Source organism: Bubalus bubalis, chromosome 13, assembly GCF_019923935.1.
Source record: "Bubalus bubalis isolate 160015118507 breed Murrah chromosome 13, NDDB_SH_1, whole genome shotgun sequence".
In the NCBI taxonomy this organism is placed as follows: domain Eukaryota; kingdom Metazoa; phylum Chordata; class Mammalia; order Artiodactyla; family Bovidae; genus Bubalus; species Bubalus bubalis.
In genome coordinates this window covers 26,528,366-26,543,864 of record NC_059169.1, presented here as the reverse complement: position 1 = coordinate 26,543,864, position 15,499 = coordinate 26,528,366, and the positions used below count along the sequence as shown (strand labels likewise).

The following is a 15,499-nucleotide window of genomic DNA, read 5'->3' as shown; positions in this document are numbered from 1 at the left end:
CTAATATATTTACATCTATGGTCCCTTAAAGAGTGTCAGTTAAAATAGGAAATGGAAACCAAATTTTGAATATAAGATGCAGAAGAAAATATGAAACCTACAAATTTACATTATAAATATGCATCAGCTATATAAGCAATAATATTAAGTTTTAATTTAGAAGAAAATGATAGAAATAAAATACTGAACATCCATAATATTTAAAACACAAATTGAAATGGAAAATTTCAAAAATTCTTAAAATATTTATAGTGTAAAGATACAGATAATTTTAGCCTTTCAAATAACTGCAGCCTTGTAAGTTTTAAGGGTAATCAATAAAATGTTAAAAATTAAATGCATAACATCTTAGATGGTAATGCAGGAAAAAATGTAATAGAAAACATAAGAAGCTTGAAAATACTTTCAAATATTTAGATAATCTAACTGTAAAAACTCTCCAAATAAAAGGTTAAACTTGAAAGACTATAATTGTTTTTAAATGATTCTTGATTATTTATATGAGATGGCCCAAATCTTGAAAAATATTCCTATGCAAATACTAAACATACATGAAAAACCTCATGTAGTCATATCAATATTAGGTGAAATGATATTTTATAAAAATCTGAATTAAGAATAAAAAAGGTGTATCATGAACACATATTTTTAATCTACTAAGGAATTATAGACTAAGGTATTATTTATTTTATTTAGTATTGCAACTTGCATTATGCAAAAACAGAATTATAAATAAACTTCCCTGACAGGGAAGTTTTTCTGTACTTTATTGATAGCACTCTAAAATATCAGAAATATGTGTAGAATAAGTGATAAATATCAATTTTCTTTTTAATTTATGAGGTCTTATCAAATCTATCCCTTTCATGCATTGGAGAAGGAAATGGCAACCCACTCCAGTGTTCTTGCCTGGAGAATCCCAGAGACAGGGGAGCCTGGTGGGCTGCCATCTATGGGGTTGCACAGAGTCGGACACGACTGAAGCGACTTAGCAGCAGCAGCAGCAGTGCTATCAATATTCTATAGTTATAAGAAAAGTCACAGGAATAAACTAAATTTAAGAGAAAAATAAATTGTCATCCTTAGATTATATGATGGTCTACTTAGAAAACCAAAAAGACAAAAGAGAATTATAGAGTAAGGAAGTTTAGCAATGTTGGTAAATATCTGTTGTTGTTCAGTTGCTAAATTGTGTCTGACTCTTGTGACCCCATGGACTGTAGCCCACTAGGCTCCTCTGTCCATGAGATTCTCTAGGCAAGAATACTAGAGTGGGTTGCCATTTCCTTCTCCAGGGATCTTCCCAACCCAGGAATTGAACCCACCTCTCCTGCATTGGCGGGCAAATTCTTTACCACTGAGCCACCAGGAAATATTAGATTGCCACAAATTCAATTGCTTTAAATTAGCAACAAAACGTCTTTGGAAATAGCAAAAAAAAAAAAAAATATATATATATATATATATATGATGTCTAAGAATAAATGTAATAAAGATGTGCATAACTTTTATGTAAAAAAATTTATATTGAATAATTATGGTAGAACTGAAAAATGGGAGAGATGCAGGTGTATGAACACAAAGATGCCGTATGAAAAGTGATAATCTGAAAATTTGATCTTTTTCTATTAAAAATCCCAACTAATTCACATTTGTGTATATGCTCGTGCATAGTTGTATGAGAGAGTGAAGCTAGACAAGCTTCATATTAGTACCCAAAAGAACAAAGGGCTAACTGCTACTGTTTTCAATTTGATTCTTCAGAAACTAAGAGTCCCTCAGTCATGTCCGACTCTTTGTGACCCCATGGACTGTAGCCTGCCAGTCTCCTCTCTCTATGGAATTCTCCAGACCAGAATACTGGAGTGAGTAGCTGTTCCCTTCTCCAGGGTATCCTCCAAACCCAGGGATCGAACCCAGGTCCCCCGCATTGTAGGTGGAGTCTTTACCCTCTGAGCCACCAGGGAAGCTGGGTTCTTCAGAAGCAGCCTCTAAAATAACCATGCTTGTGCAAAGGATTTTTAAAGAAAGTGTACCAAAACTAGTAAGAGAATGAGGAAACCAAGAGAGGGACAAGGAGGGAGCCAGGCAGGATGTGATTTTAGACAGACTGCCATGATGAATTGATTTAGTCTGGTTCCATAAGAACTCAGAGTAAAGCTAACTCAAAGGTGTCCCTTTCTAAGACAATGGATCTGGTCTTTCATAATTCTGCACTGGTAAGTTCTTGTTTAGAGGTTGCTTCTGGTTTCCTGTTTCTGGACAAAGCTGGGTCCCATGGCACAGAGATGCTTGGAACTCAAAGTCCACCCAAGCTGTATATAAATATATACAGCTATATTTTTGTATATATTTATACAAAGATACATAAAATGGTTTAAAAAGGAGTCCCTACATGATATACTCTGTCAAGACAGCTTTTAAGAAGAACAAGAAGGAGGAATTTTCTTGAATTATAAAAACAGTGCAATTAATATATAATATTTGTATAAGAAAAGAAAAATACACTAAGGGGTCAGAAGTAAATCAATATTTGATAACGTGATATGTGAGAAAGACAGCTTTGCAAAATCAAGGGGAACACAGTGGAATAAATAGTATTGAGACTAATGTTTTCCACATATATAAAAATAAAATTAGATTTCTCTTATTATGTATTTCTTTAATTTTATAATAAAATATAGAGCTTGAATTAGGAAAATGTCTTAATATCTCAAAAGCAAAACCATATGAGAATTCTAATATATTTAACTACTTTAATTTTCTGAGTCTTAAATATATAATTAGAAGAAACACAAGCAGAAATAAAAGTGGAGAAGAGCTTGGCAATGCAACCAAAGAAAGGTTCATTTCAACAATATATGAAGGACAATCAGAAACCAGTGAGAAAAACATAAACCAGTAGAAAAATCAATGGAGAAATTATATGAGTTGATAATTCACAGAAGAGAAAGCCAAATAGCTAAAAGTCATAAAAATTAATGCTTAATCTCACTGGTAATCAGAAAATACAATGCCTCTTCTCTCCTCTGAAAAGGAAAAAATAAAGATAAGCAATTGTGAACTCATTATTTTGACTGACAGTAACAAAAGTTCATTAAGATATAAAAATAAAACCGATTTCTTATCTGTGCTGAAGAGAATTTGAACTGTTTGAATATTTTTCATGCAATATGAAATAGTAAAGTTGAAAATGAATATATCTCTGATACAATGATAGCAATTTTAGCAGCATCAGATCAGATCAGTCGCTCAGTCATGTCCCACTCTTTGTGACCCCATGAATCGCAGCACGCCAGGCCTCCCTGTCCATTACCAACTCCCGGAGTTCACTGAGACTCACATCCATCAAGTCAGTGATGCCATCCAGCCATCTTATCCTCTGTCGTCCGCTTCTCCTCCTGCCCCCAATCCCTCCCAACATCAGTGTCTTTTCCAATGAGTCAACTCTTTGCATGAGGTGGCCAAAGTACTGGAGTTTCAGCTTTAGCATCATTCCTTCCAAAGAAATCCCAGGGCTGATCTCCTTCAGAATGGACTGGTTGGCTCTCCTTGCAGTCCAAGGGACTCTCAAGAGTCTTCTCCAACACCACAGTTCAAAAGCATCAATTCTTCGGTGCTCAGCCTTCTTCACAGTCCAACTCTCACATCCATACATGACCACTGGAAAAACCATAGCCTTGACTAGACAGACCTTTGTTGAAAAAGTAATGTCTCTGTGCTTTTGAATATGCTATCCAGGTTGGTCATAACTTTCCTTCCAAGGAGTAAGCGTCTTTTAATTTCATGGCTGCAATCATCATCTGTAGTGATTTTGGAGCCCAGAAAAATAAAATCTGACACTGTTTCCCCATCTATTTCCCATGAAGTGGTGGGACCAGATGCCATGATCTTCGTTTTCTGAATGTTGAGCTTTAAGCCAACTTTTTCAGTCTCCACTTTCACTTTTATCAAGAGGCTTTTGAGTTCCTCTTCACTTTCTGCCATAAGGGTGGTGTCATCTGCATATCTGAGGTTATTGATATTTCTCCCGGCAATCTTAGCAGCATAGCACTTCTCTAATATTCAACTTCTATAGCATAGTACTTCTTAGTAAACTTCCAAATATTATCACTAGACATTTGTGGCTATTTAAATTCGTATTTATTGAATTTAAAGTAAAAAATCAGTTACTCTGCCACACTTGCCAAATTTTAAGTGCTCACTACTTTGAACAACATTCATATAGAAAACTTCCTCATCACAGAAAATTTTGTTCATAAGCACTGCCCTATGTCATATGTATGCACAATGATATTAAGAAGGATGTTTATTGTCACATTTACGGAAGCAAATAATTGGAAGCTATTACCATCAGCAGGAAAATAAATTTACTAATTTATCATATATTTATACAATGAAATATATAGCTATGAAAGTAAATTATATAGAACTATATTCATTAACATGGATAAATCATGTAAGTTTATTGATTAAAATAAAAACCATAATGTTTTTGACATTAATTTGGTGAAGTTCTGAGTCATTATTGGTTCAAATATTTCTTCTCTTTCCTTCTTTCCTCCTGTCTCCTTATGGCATTTCCACTACTCATATTTGTCACATCATCCTTGGATACTCTATTTTTTTTTCTTTTCAATATTTCTTCTCATTGCCTTTCCACTCAGGAAGTTTTTATGGGGATATCCTTAACTCAGAAATTATTTCCTCAGCCATGTCTAATAAGCCCATCAAAGGCACTGTTCATCTCTAGTATAGTGTTTTTTATATCTAGTTTTTTTTTTTTTTCAGTTCTTTCTTAAGGTTTTCATCTCTCTGCTTACATTGCCTATCTTTTTCTGCATTCTTTCTACTTGATTCATTAGAGCCTTAACATATTAATCATAGCTGTTTTAAATTCCCAATCGGATGATTCCTACATCTCTGCCATGCTTGTTCCTGATGTCTTTAATTTCTTTTATTTTTGACTTTTGGTATACTTGTAATTTTTTCTGGATAGCTGAACATGATATATGCCAGATGAAAACAACTGCTGTAATAGACCTTTAGTAATGTGGAGTTAAGATGGAGGTTGGAAGGCCAGGAGGCATTTTATAGTCTTATGATTAGGTCTTAGTCTTTTAGTAAGCCCATTCTTTTGAACTGTGAATGTTGCAAATGTTTTTCAGATATCTGCCCCACTCCCTTACGGACCAGATGACTAGGTGGATGAGAGTTGGATAATCTCCCTTCCCTCAAGTCAGTTAGCTTCTGATAATACACCAGCATTGCTCTTTGGAAGGAAAGCCATGACAAACTTAGACAGCATATTAAAGAAGCAGAGACATCACTTTGCCAACAAAGTCCATCTAGTCAATGGTTTTTCCAGTAGTCATGTATGGAAGTGAGAGTTGGACCATAAAGAAGGCTGAGCACCAAAGAATTGATGCTTTCTAATGTGGTGCTAGAGAAGACTCTTGAGAGTCCCTTGGACAGCAAGGACATCAAACCTGCCAGTCCTAATGAAAATTAACCCTGAATATTCATTGGAAGGACTGAAGCTCTAATACTTTTTTCATTTGATGTGAAGAGCCGACTCATTGGAAAAGACTGATGCTGGGAAAGATTGAAGGCAAAAGGAGAAGGAGTTTGGCAGAGGATGAGATGGTTGAATGGCATCACTGACTCAATGGGCATGAATTTGAGCAAACCCTGGGAGAGAAATGGAGGACAGAGGAGCCTGGCATGCTGCAGTCCATGAAGTCACAAAAAATTGGATATAGCGACTGAACAAAAACAACAACAAAAATACGCCAGCAGGCCAGGCTCTGGTTAACTAGTTTCCTTTGAGGGCAGGCTGTATTAAGAACAGAGTGCTCTGGTTTATTTCAAAAGGATTCCCATTATCCTCCTCTAGTTGGAAGTATTTTTCCCCATTATTACCAAGGAAACATGACTAAACCCAGAGGTAAATCCCACAAAACTGTGGTACCACCCAATGATTGGGTGCTCTGGAGTTTTTAACTCTTCGCCTTGTTCACATTGATCAGGTTTTCTCCTGGCCCTGGTTTCTTAGGAGGTTTCTGCTCTAGTAAATTGTTATTCTCTGTATTCATCTGTCTCTTCTTGTGTCAGCAGTTTGCCTTGTTTCATTTTCTTTGTTATGGATTCATGAAGAGTTGTTGATTTTGTCAATCTGTTCAGCTTTCCACTTGTTAGGACAGAATGGTGACTTCCAAACTCTACATGAGGAACCCAACAATAAATGGCATAATGGAAAAGACATTATTACATTTACATAAAAGTTAAAAGTATGCAAAATACTAGATCATGTTTATGGATATAAAGATGTGAAATAAACATATAAAGGCATGCATGAAAATGAAAAACACCAAATTTAAGAGATTGATGAGCTCTGGTAGGAGCAGGATATGTAAAAAGGGGAATGAAATTGATTAGGGCCACATAAGAATGTTTAACTCTGCATATATTTGTATAAGCTAAGAAGAGGGGCATATGAATGGTTGTTAAACTGTTCTCTTTTTTATATATCTGAAATATTATAAATTTTAAACTTTCCCATTGTGTGACTTCTACTTGTCGGTTACATCTAAGAACAAATACAAAATTCTAGTAATAAGTTAATTTCTTTTCCAACACGTGTCTTCTAAATTCTGTGTTAAATATTCTGAAATTAAAAGTTGTGTGTTATTGCTTTTATTTTTTTTAATTTTTAATGAATGGAAGAAATGTATAATTTAATATAAGTTTTTTCTGACCCTAAATGTAAAGGTCGAAAATTCATTATTACATGTCATTTGTTTTTAGAGTTAAGGGAGATGTTCAGCCTATGAAATCTATTATTATTTTTTCAGAGAGTAATTGCTTGCACATTTGATAAGTGTTTCTGCAAGGACTAATAAAATTCTTGGAAAACATAGGCTCAAATATAAGTCCTTCTTCTGTGTTCATACCAGTCCATTATTCATATTATCCATATTATTTAGTATTCTTTAGTTATATTCATTGTGAAACCAGATTGAAAATTGTATAACCAAATCCTTTTATCAAGTAATCTCTAATCATGACTACTAAAATCTTTAACAGTTTTTACTTAAAAATTGCATTTCCAATATTAAGAGAAATAATGAAATGACTAAATGCATAAAAATTTGAAAGCTCTTTCAAATAATTTCTTTAAAATATTATTATTGCCTCTTGTTCTCTGACCTTTGACATGAATATCAAACACAATTTCTGTTTAAATCATGAATGATCAATCATGTGGTTATGGAGATGTGACTTCCAATGTGCAGAGAAAGATCACTCAATTCTGAGTGTTTCTAATTTGATTTTCATGACATCTAATCATCTCAAAAACAAATATCTGTGCATCCATCAGTTCTTATTTAACGCTGAACTTGATAAGGTGATCTACTAAAACAGAAGAGAATTAAAAGATACTACAGAGGGAAAGCCTTTTCTTAATTCATTAATTTACTATATATTCTTCATTCATTTACTATTCACATACTAATATATGAGTATTTATTGTGTACTAAGCACTAGCAAAATAATTTTGTTTATATTAAAGCCTCCATTTCTTTTTTTTTTTTCCCCCAGAGTTCTAGGACTTTTAATCTGTCCCAAAATTGCTGAAGCAAAAATCATGATAAAACATTCTGCTTTCCTTTACACCCCCTAACGCAAAAAAACAACAACAACAACAACAACAACAACAAAAAAAACAACTCCATAGGAGAAAAATGGTTTTGTACATGGGAAGAAACAATATAAATTCAAAACTTACAGATAAGGGTTAGCTCTATCACTCATCTCTTTAAAAAATTTATACGAATATCCAGTCAACACCAACAGTGTTATCTCCCTTGAAATGTTATCTATACGGATTTCCAAGTAGACCACAGGGCTGTATACTGTCTTGGAATTTCCTCAGAAGGCTCTGGCATTGATCAGGTAACAGTTAAAACCCCAGAGTCCTTTCTTTTAAATGGAAGAGGGAAAGACAGGGATAGAAGAAACTATTCAAACTTCGTCTTCTTTCCTTGTGGCTTGTGGTCTCCTTCTCTTCCTCTGCCTCCTTGGAAGCCTCCTCACCCTCCAAAGCCTCCCTGGCCTCTGCCACCAAAGCCACCTTGGCCACCTCTGCCACCACCTCAGCCTCCAAAGCCACCTTCACCCTTAGGTTTGGCCCAGCCCAAAGTGACTTTGTTTCCATCAATTTCACCATCTTCCATGGCCTCCTTGGCAGCTTTGGCATCTTCCTTGCTGTTGAAGTCTACAAAACCAAACCCTTTGGAGGATCCAGTCTCCCGGTCGGTGACTATCCTTGCTCGAATAGAGCCATCAAACAACTCCTTTAACGTCTCTTCTGTGGTATCCTCAGAGAGACCTTTGACAAAGAGAGTTTTGGATGGCTGGCTTCTTGCATTAGGTGATCCCCTGGGTCCTTGCAACTCCACTCTGATGGCTCTGCCGTCAATTTCTCTTTTATTACATGAATTTAAAGCTTCTTTAGCATTTTCAAATGAAGCAAATTCTATAAATGCATACCCTTTAGATTTGCCATTTTGGTTCTGGGGCACCTTGGTATGAGTTGCCTTCACAAATACTTCCTGAAGAATATGTTCTGTTGCACTATAGAAGAAGTTGCTTAAAACCAGGGTTTTTGATTCACCACTCCAAGTGCTATTCTTTCCACCTCTATGGTCTTGACTTTGACCTTTCTCTCCAGTGTAGTACAGAGAAATGGATCGCCCATCTATCTCTGTTCCCTGCTTTTCTTTTTCAAGGTTTTTTCTGCCTCAGCTTCTGTCTTAAATTCAATATAAGCAATCCCTTTACTCCTTCCATCCTTGCTGACTAATCTGATCTCCACAGCATCTTCAAACACTTTTTAATTCATCCTGAGTAACTTTGTAAGGCAGATTTTTAGCCAAAAGTGTTCTTGCATCTCGATCTTTCTTACTGTCTTTTTCCTTTGGTTTTTCCAGTTTAATTTCAGTGCCAAAGACTTTTAAACCAGTGAGTTCCAAGGCTTTTTCCAGGTCTTCGGCAGATTCAAAATCCACATAGCCAAACTTCCTAGATACACCAATTCTGACATCGACAACAGCAAGATTATTTTTAGCAAAAAGATCACTGATACCATTTTCAATTCAGGAGAAGATTTATTGAAGTTCAGGTTTCCAACAAAAAGATTGAAAGAAGTAGTTGGTTCTGTGCCTTCCACTTTTTGTTTCTTGGCTTCAGGAACTGCTTTTTGTTTGGCCATTTCCTTCTTTCGTTTTCCAGGTGCTTCTTTGATAGGCTCTTCTTCCTCTTCCTCCTCTTCTTCTTCCTCCTCCTCCTCTTCTTCCTCCTCCTCCTCCTCCTCTTCATCATTGTCATCCTCTTCCTCCTCCTCTTCATCATCATCATCACCCTCTTCATCTTCAGCAGTGCTTTTAGCCTTCCCAGGAACAGCTTTTACTGGAGCTTTATTTCCTTTGGCTGGCACAATCTCCATAGGTTCTTCTTCAGAGTCATCTTTGTCCTCCTCCTCCTCCTCCTCCTTCTCATCATCGTCATCCTCATCATCTGTGGCAGGAGCAGCACCAAAAGCAGCAGCTGCCTTCCTCACTGATGGCTCATCCTTGTCTTCATCATCATCGTCTTCCTCTTCACTGTCATCTTCATCTTCTTCATCACTGTCTTCCTTCTTGGCATTCTTGCTGTTCTTTGCTCCCTTGCCTGGGGTGGCTGCTCCCTTCTTACCAGAGGTTGCTACCAATGCTTTGCCTGAGGTGCCTCCCTTTTTGCAAGGTGTTACCACTGCTTTGGCAGGTGTAACTGTCCTCTTGGCTGGCATAGCTGCTGCCTTTTTGCCAGGGGTGAAAACTGCTTTCTTTGCCCGTATGGCAACTGCAACCTTTTTTGTTGGTGAAACCATCATCTTCTTTGCTGGAGTTGTGGCAGCCTTCTTGCCTTTTTTCTGAAGAATAACAACCTCTTCACTGCTCTCATCGTCTTCATCTTCTGACATTTCCTCATCTTCACTATCTTCTTCTACCTCCTTTGGGGGAGGAGCCATTTTCTTGGAGTCACTTTGATTTTTACCGGCCTTTCCGAGCTTTACCATGATGGCGGCTTATGACGGCGGAGTGTGTGGCAAGTGGTGCAGACGAGCCCAGAGGAACCTAAGCACCGTCGATGGCGGCCGCTAATCCCTGAGCGCATATGCTTGGCTGCCAGCTAGCGCTCAAGACTGAGATGAAAGCAAGCCTCCATTTCTTAAAGCAACCTTATTAGTAGGTCATACTAGCTTCATTTTGCCAAGAGAACACAAAGAAAAATCTAACATTTTTTGGAGTTGAGCTGTAGGAGTTGCTTGTATATTCTCGAGATTAGTTGTTTGTCAGTTGCTTCATTTGCTATTATCTTCTCCCATTCTGAAGGCTGTCTTTTCACCTTGCTAATAGTTTCCTTTGATGTGCAGAAGCTTTTAAGTTTAATTAGGTCCCATTTGTTTATTTTTGCTTTTATTTCCAATATTCTGGGAGGTGGGTCATAGAGGATCCTGCTGTGATGTATGTCAGAGAGTGTTTTGCCTATGTTCTCCTCTAGGAGTTTTATAGTTTCTGGTCTTACGTTTAGATCTTTAATCCATTTGGGAGAATGGCATTGAAACATGTGTAATATCATATATGAAACGAGTTGCCAGTCCAGGTTCGATGCAGGATACTGGATGCTTGGGGCTGGTGCACTCGGACGACCCAGAGGGATGGTATGGGGAGGGAGGAGGGAGGAGGGTTCAGGATGGGGAACACATGTATACCTGTGGCGGATTCATTTTGATATTTGGCAAAACTAATACAGTTATGTAAAGTTTAAAAATAAAATAAAATTTAAAAAAAAATCTAACATTGTTGAGTGCTACATTTATGCCAGACATTGTTAAAATTGCTTATACATGTTACTCTGCACAACAATGATATAGGTAGGAATTAATGCTTTTTCAACTTTCTATAAGAATTCATATTGCAAAGATACATTAAGAAACTTGTTCAAGGTCACTCAATTTAGAGACTCAAGATTAAATCCTATGCAGTTTGGCTTCAACATTTATTCTCTTGAACATAATGTTAGAGCTGTTTCTGTGTAAGAGATCCAGGACTCAGTCTCAGAAATCTTAGCTGCCAAGGCCCATTCTTTAAATGTTACATTATACTACCAACAATCTGTTTCCTGTAATGGCAGATTAGGTTGTTTTTGACTAGCACTTACATTAGAAAATCTGGACAAGCTATTTTTTAAAATGTATTCAAATGTTTGGGGAACCTTCCAGAGCAGTGAGGAATTATTATAGGGTTTGAAAAAGGAGAGAATAAAAACCAAAAGAACCAAGATTTGGGGCACTTTAATTATTAAGTTATGTGCAGATTCAAAAATATGGTGGCAAAGAGAAACTGCATGGAATTGTTGGTATACACATAGGATGAAGGGAGAAATTGCAGGCCAATACTTTCAGTTGGGACACAATTAGGAACCTTAAAAATAAACCTTAGGAGAAAGAGGTAACCATAGATTGACCTGTTTTTAATTACCTCAGCACCTTATTAGATTCATCTTTGTTCTAGCTGCTTAACAAAAGCAAAACCAAAACCTTTCTTAAAGTAAGATAAGCATAAGATAATGTATGTGTGTGTGTGTGTTTGTGTGTGTACTCAGTCATGCCCAGCTCTTTCTGATCACATGGACTGTAGCCCACCAGGCTCCTCTGTCCATGGGATTTCCCAGGCAAGAAAACTGGAGTGCCATTTCCTACCACAGGGGATCTTCCTAATGCAAGGATGGAACTTGCATCTCTTGTGTTCTCTGTATTGGCAGGGGAATTCTTTACCATTGTGCCACCTGGGATGTGGTTAAAGGTCTAATATAGGTATAATTCAAATCCCATATAAAGGAAAGTGATAGTACAAGAAAGAATTAAGATGTTAATGACTAAATATTATCTAAAATATTCAAGTTAATGATTGAAGAAGACCTGAGAATCCCACCCAGGATAAATGCAGCAAAAATTATATTTAGGTTCATCATATAAAAGCTGGTAACATAAAAAAATGTAAATCTCTTTAAACTTTGTTTAGTTGATTAACAGTATTGAGATAGTTTCAGGGGTACAGCAAAGTAATTCAGTTATGCATATACATATCTACATTTTTCAAATTATTTTCCCATTTAGGTTGTTACATAATATTGAGTAGAGTTCTCTGTGCTACAAAGTAGGTTTATGTTAGTTATCCAAGAAAAAATGTAAGTCTTAAATACATTGGATGTGCATCCTAAGTCACTTAGTCATATCCGAGTATAGCCCGTGAGGCTTCTCTGTCCATGGGGATTCAAGAATTCTGGAATAAGTTGCCATGCCCTCTTCCTAAATAAGCTGGAGATGATGTTAACAATAATGTTATCTCTTCAAAGAAACCAAAATAACACCAATAGTTAACTTTTTAACAGAAACAATGGAAGCCAGAGGACAGTATCTATAAAATACAAAAAACTAATAACTGCCAACCTAGAAGTCTATACTCAGGTAAAATATACTCTGTACTCATTTAAAATATACTTTAAGCCTACTTAAAAGTCACTTTTAGACAAAAACTTAAATAATTTGTTACAAGTCAACCTTATTCTTGTCTGGAGAATCCCATGGACAGAGGAGCCTGGCAGGCTTCAGTCCATGGGATCACAAGAGTCAGACACGACTTAGTGACTAAAACGCCAACCTGTATAAAAGTAAATATTAAAGTATCTTCAGGAAAAAAAGAGCAGACTTCTCTGCAAATGTTCCTGATTTGAAAAGTGTAGGACCTTAAAATGGGGATAGGGAACATATCAGTGGATACTTCGGGAAATCTTGTACTTATTTCCAAAGAACACAGACTTCGTAGACTGAATACAAGCTAAAGATTGACTATATCTATCCTTCAGCCCCACTCAAGTGTGGCCCTAAAAGACAAAACAGAAGTGGGAGAGGAACAGCTTCCAAGGGACAGTTATAACTTAGGGACACTTTCAAACACACAAAAAAGTGGCTAATACAGAGTTGGGGAAGAGAGGGGGAAGTCAATGGTTTGATCAGGTGTTTGTGAGCAAAACAATTGGAAGATTGGAAAATTCATCTGCAGTGAGGCATGATGCTGAGACTTTAGAAGTATGCATAAGTGTGAACATCTTTTACCCATATTAACACCCAACAGACACATTCACCATCAACAACCAAGTGGATTGAAAGACAGTCAGTTGATGTCAGCAAGCCTCTAGTCATAGTTGGCACAATGAATACATGAGCCCATCATTCAAATCCTGCACTGTAGCTTGAGGAAATAAACTATTAGCAAGTTGATCAACAGAAGGATGATTTGTCTTGATGAGTTTTCAAGTTGCCTTTTCTTCAGAGCCTCATAAAGCAATGTTAAGTGAGCTTATAGGATGTTCGATTCACCCAGACAGGATACTTGTTTTAGAATAAAGGACCTACTTTTCAGCAAAGACGATGTAGTGGGCACATAGTGATGAGATTTGGTGTCATGTAACAGTAACCAGAAAACACCAACATGATAGTGGCAGAACCGAATATGAGCGCCAGCTCAGAGAGAATAGCCCGCGGGGCCTCCTGGGTCATTGTGCCATTGTAACTTCAGGGTTCACAAAGACCATTATAACAGATATCGCTTGGTCAGATCAGATCAGTCGCTCAGTCGTGTCTGACTCTTTGTGACCCCATGAATTGCAGCACGCCAGGCCTCCCTGTCCATCACCAACTCCCGGAGTTCACTGAGACTCACGTCCATCGAGTCAGTGATGCCATCAAGCCATCTCATCCTCCGTCGTCCCCTTCTCCTCCTGCCCCCAATCCCTCCCAACATCAGTCTTTTCCAATGAGTCAACTCTTTGCATGAGGTGGCCAAAGTACTGGAGTTTCAGCTTTAGCATCATTCCTTCCAAAGAAATCCCAGGGCTGATCTCCTTCAGAATGCACTGGTTGGATCTCTTTGCAGTCCAAGGGACTCGCACGATACTGGATGCTTGGGGCTGGTGCACTGGGACGACCCAGAGGGATGGAATGGGGAGGGAGGAGGGAGGAGGGTTCAGGATGGGGAACACGTGTATACCTGTGGCGGATTCATTTTGATATCTGGCAAATCTAATACAGTTATGTAAAGTTTAAAAATAAAATAAAATTAAAAAAAAAAAAAAAAAAAAAAAGTCTTCTCCAACACCACAGTTCAAAAGCATCAATTCTTCGGCACTCAGCCTTCTTCACAGTCCAACTCCCACATCCATACATGACCACAGGAAAAACCATAGCCTTGACTAGACGAACCTTTGTTGGCAAAGTAATGTCTCTGCTTTGGTACTTTGTCACAATAGACAAAGTATGGGTCCAGAAGTCAGTATATAGGAATGTTCCTATTTGCCTTTATTCCCAGGGATTCACTTTGGAAATTTGGGCTTTATTCCCTACAAATTCTGTGCATATAGAGATTCTGATTTCCATAAAGCTGTTACCTCTACTGGGGGAGAGAAGCAAGGGACCAGTAAGCAAGGAAAGGAATAATATTCCAGTATGGAGAAGGTAGGGTAGCTGTTACACCACTAAGGTGGAGAAGAACATTTTGGCACCAGGTGACACACTGCAGAGATTCTTGATACCCCCTTGCTCCATTTGGACTCAATTGCCCAAGTACAGTAGCATCAGCTTGAGAAATTCCTGATGACTAGAGACTCATATCCTTCAGATCATCCCACCAGGTGAGCCTCTGTTAGAGGTGATACCTGAGGATGATTGAATCTGTCTAGAATGGGTATTAGAAAAAGGAAATAAGTTTGAGTTGCTATTCTAAGGCCAGCTGCTGTGACAACAGCTTTAGAAAATCTTGCAAACATTTCTTGTATGGGTTTCCTTAGGAAAAGAGAGCAAACAAACCTGAAGGAACTATTCCTAGGTGAATACATTAATACTATGGAGTAGGAAATGGCAACCCACTGTAGTATTTTTTGCCTGGAAAATTCCATGGACAGAGGAGCCTGGCAGGCTACAGACCATGGGGTCCCAAAGAGTTGAACATGACTGAGCCATCCACACAATACTTTAATACAAAGTAAATAGACCTTCCTGGGTAAGGGGGTGGATGTTGCAATCTGTTGCCCGGGCCCACCCCATTCATTTGAGACTGAGGCACTTATTCTTCAGATGCCAGGAACTTTGGCTATTGATGGCTTAATGTTGAGTCTCCATGAGGATTTCCTTCAGTCAAAGGGAGTTATCTCACAGAGCTATCTCATTATATGTTTGCCTCAGTTGATACAGGAGGGGGGATGAAGGGCCTGTCTCAATTCAGACATTTCTTAAATACTGTCCCAGGTGCTTTGAAACTTACTTGTAGTTGAGATTTTCTGATTCTCCCAATTGTGTTTCTCTTGAACCCTCACATACCAAGAGCTCTCCCAAATA

At 37.6% G+C, this 15,499-nt stretch overlaps 1 pseudogene; it reads right to left on the bottom strand.

Moving 5' to 3' along the window:
- Nucleotides 1-7,980: 7,980 nt before the first annotated feature.
- Nucleotides 7,981-10,144, bottom strand: LOC102403364 (annotated as a pseudogene).
- Nucleotides 10,145-15,499: the final 5,355 nt, after the last annotated feature.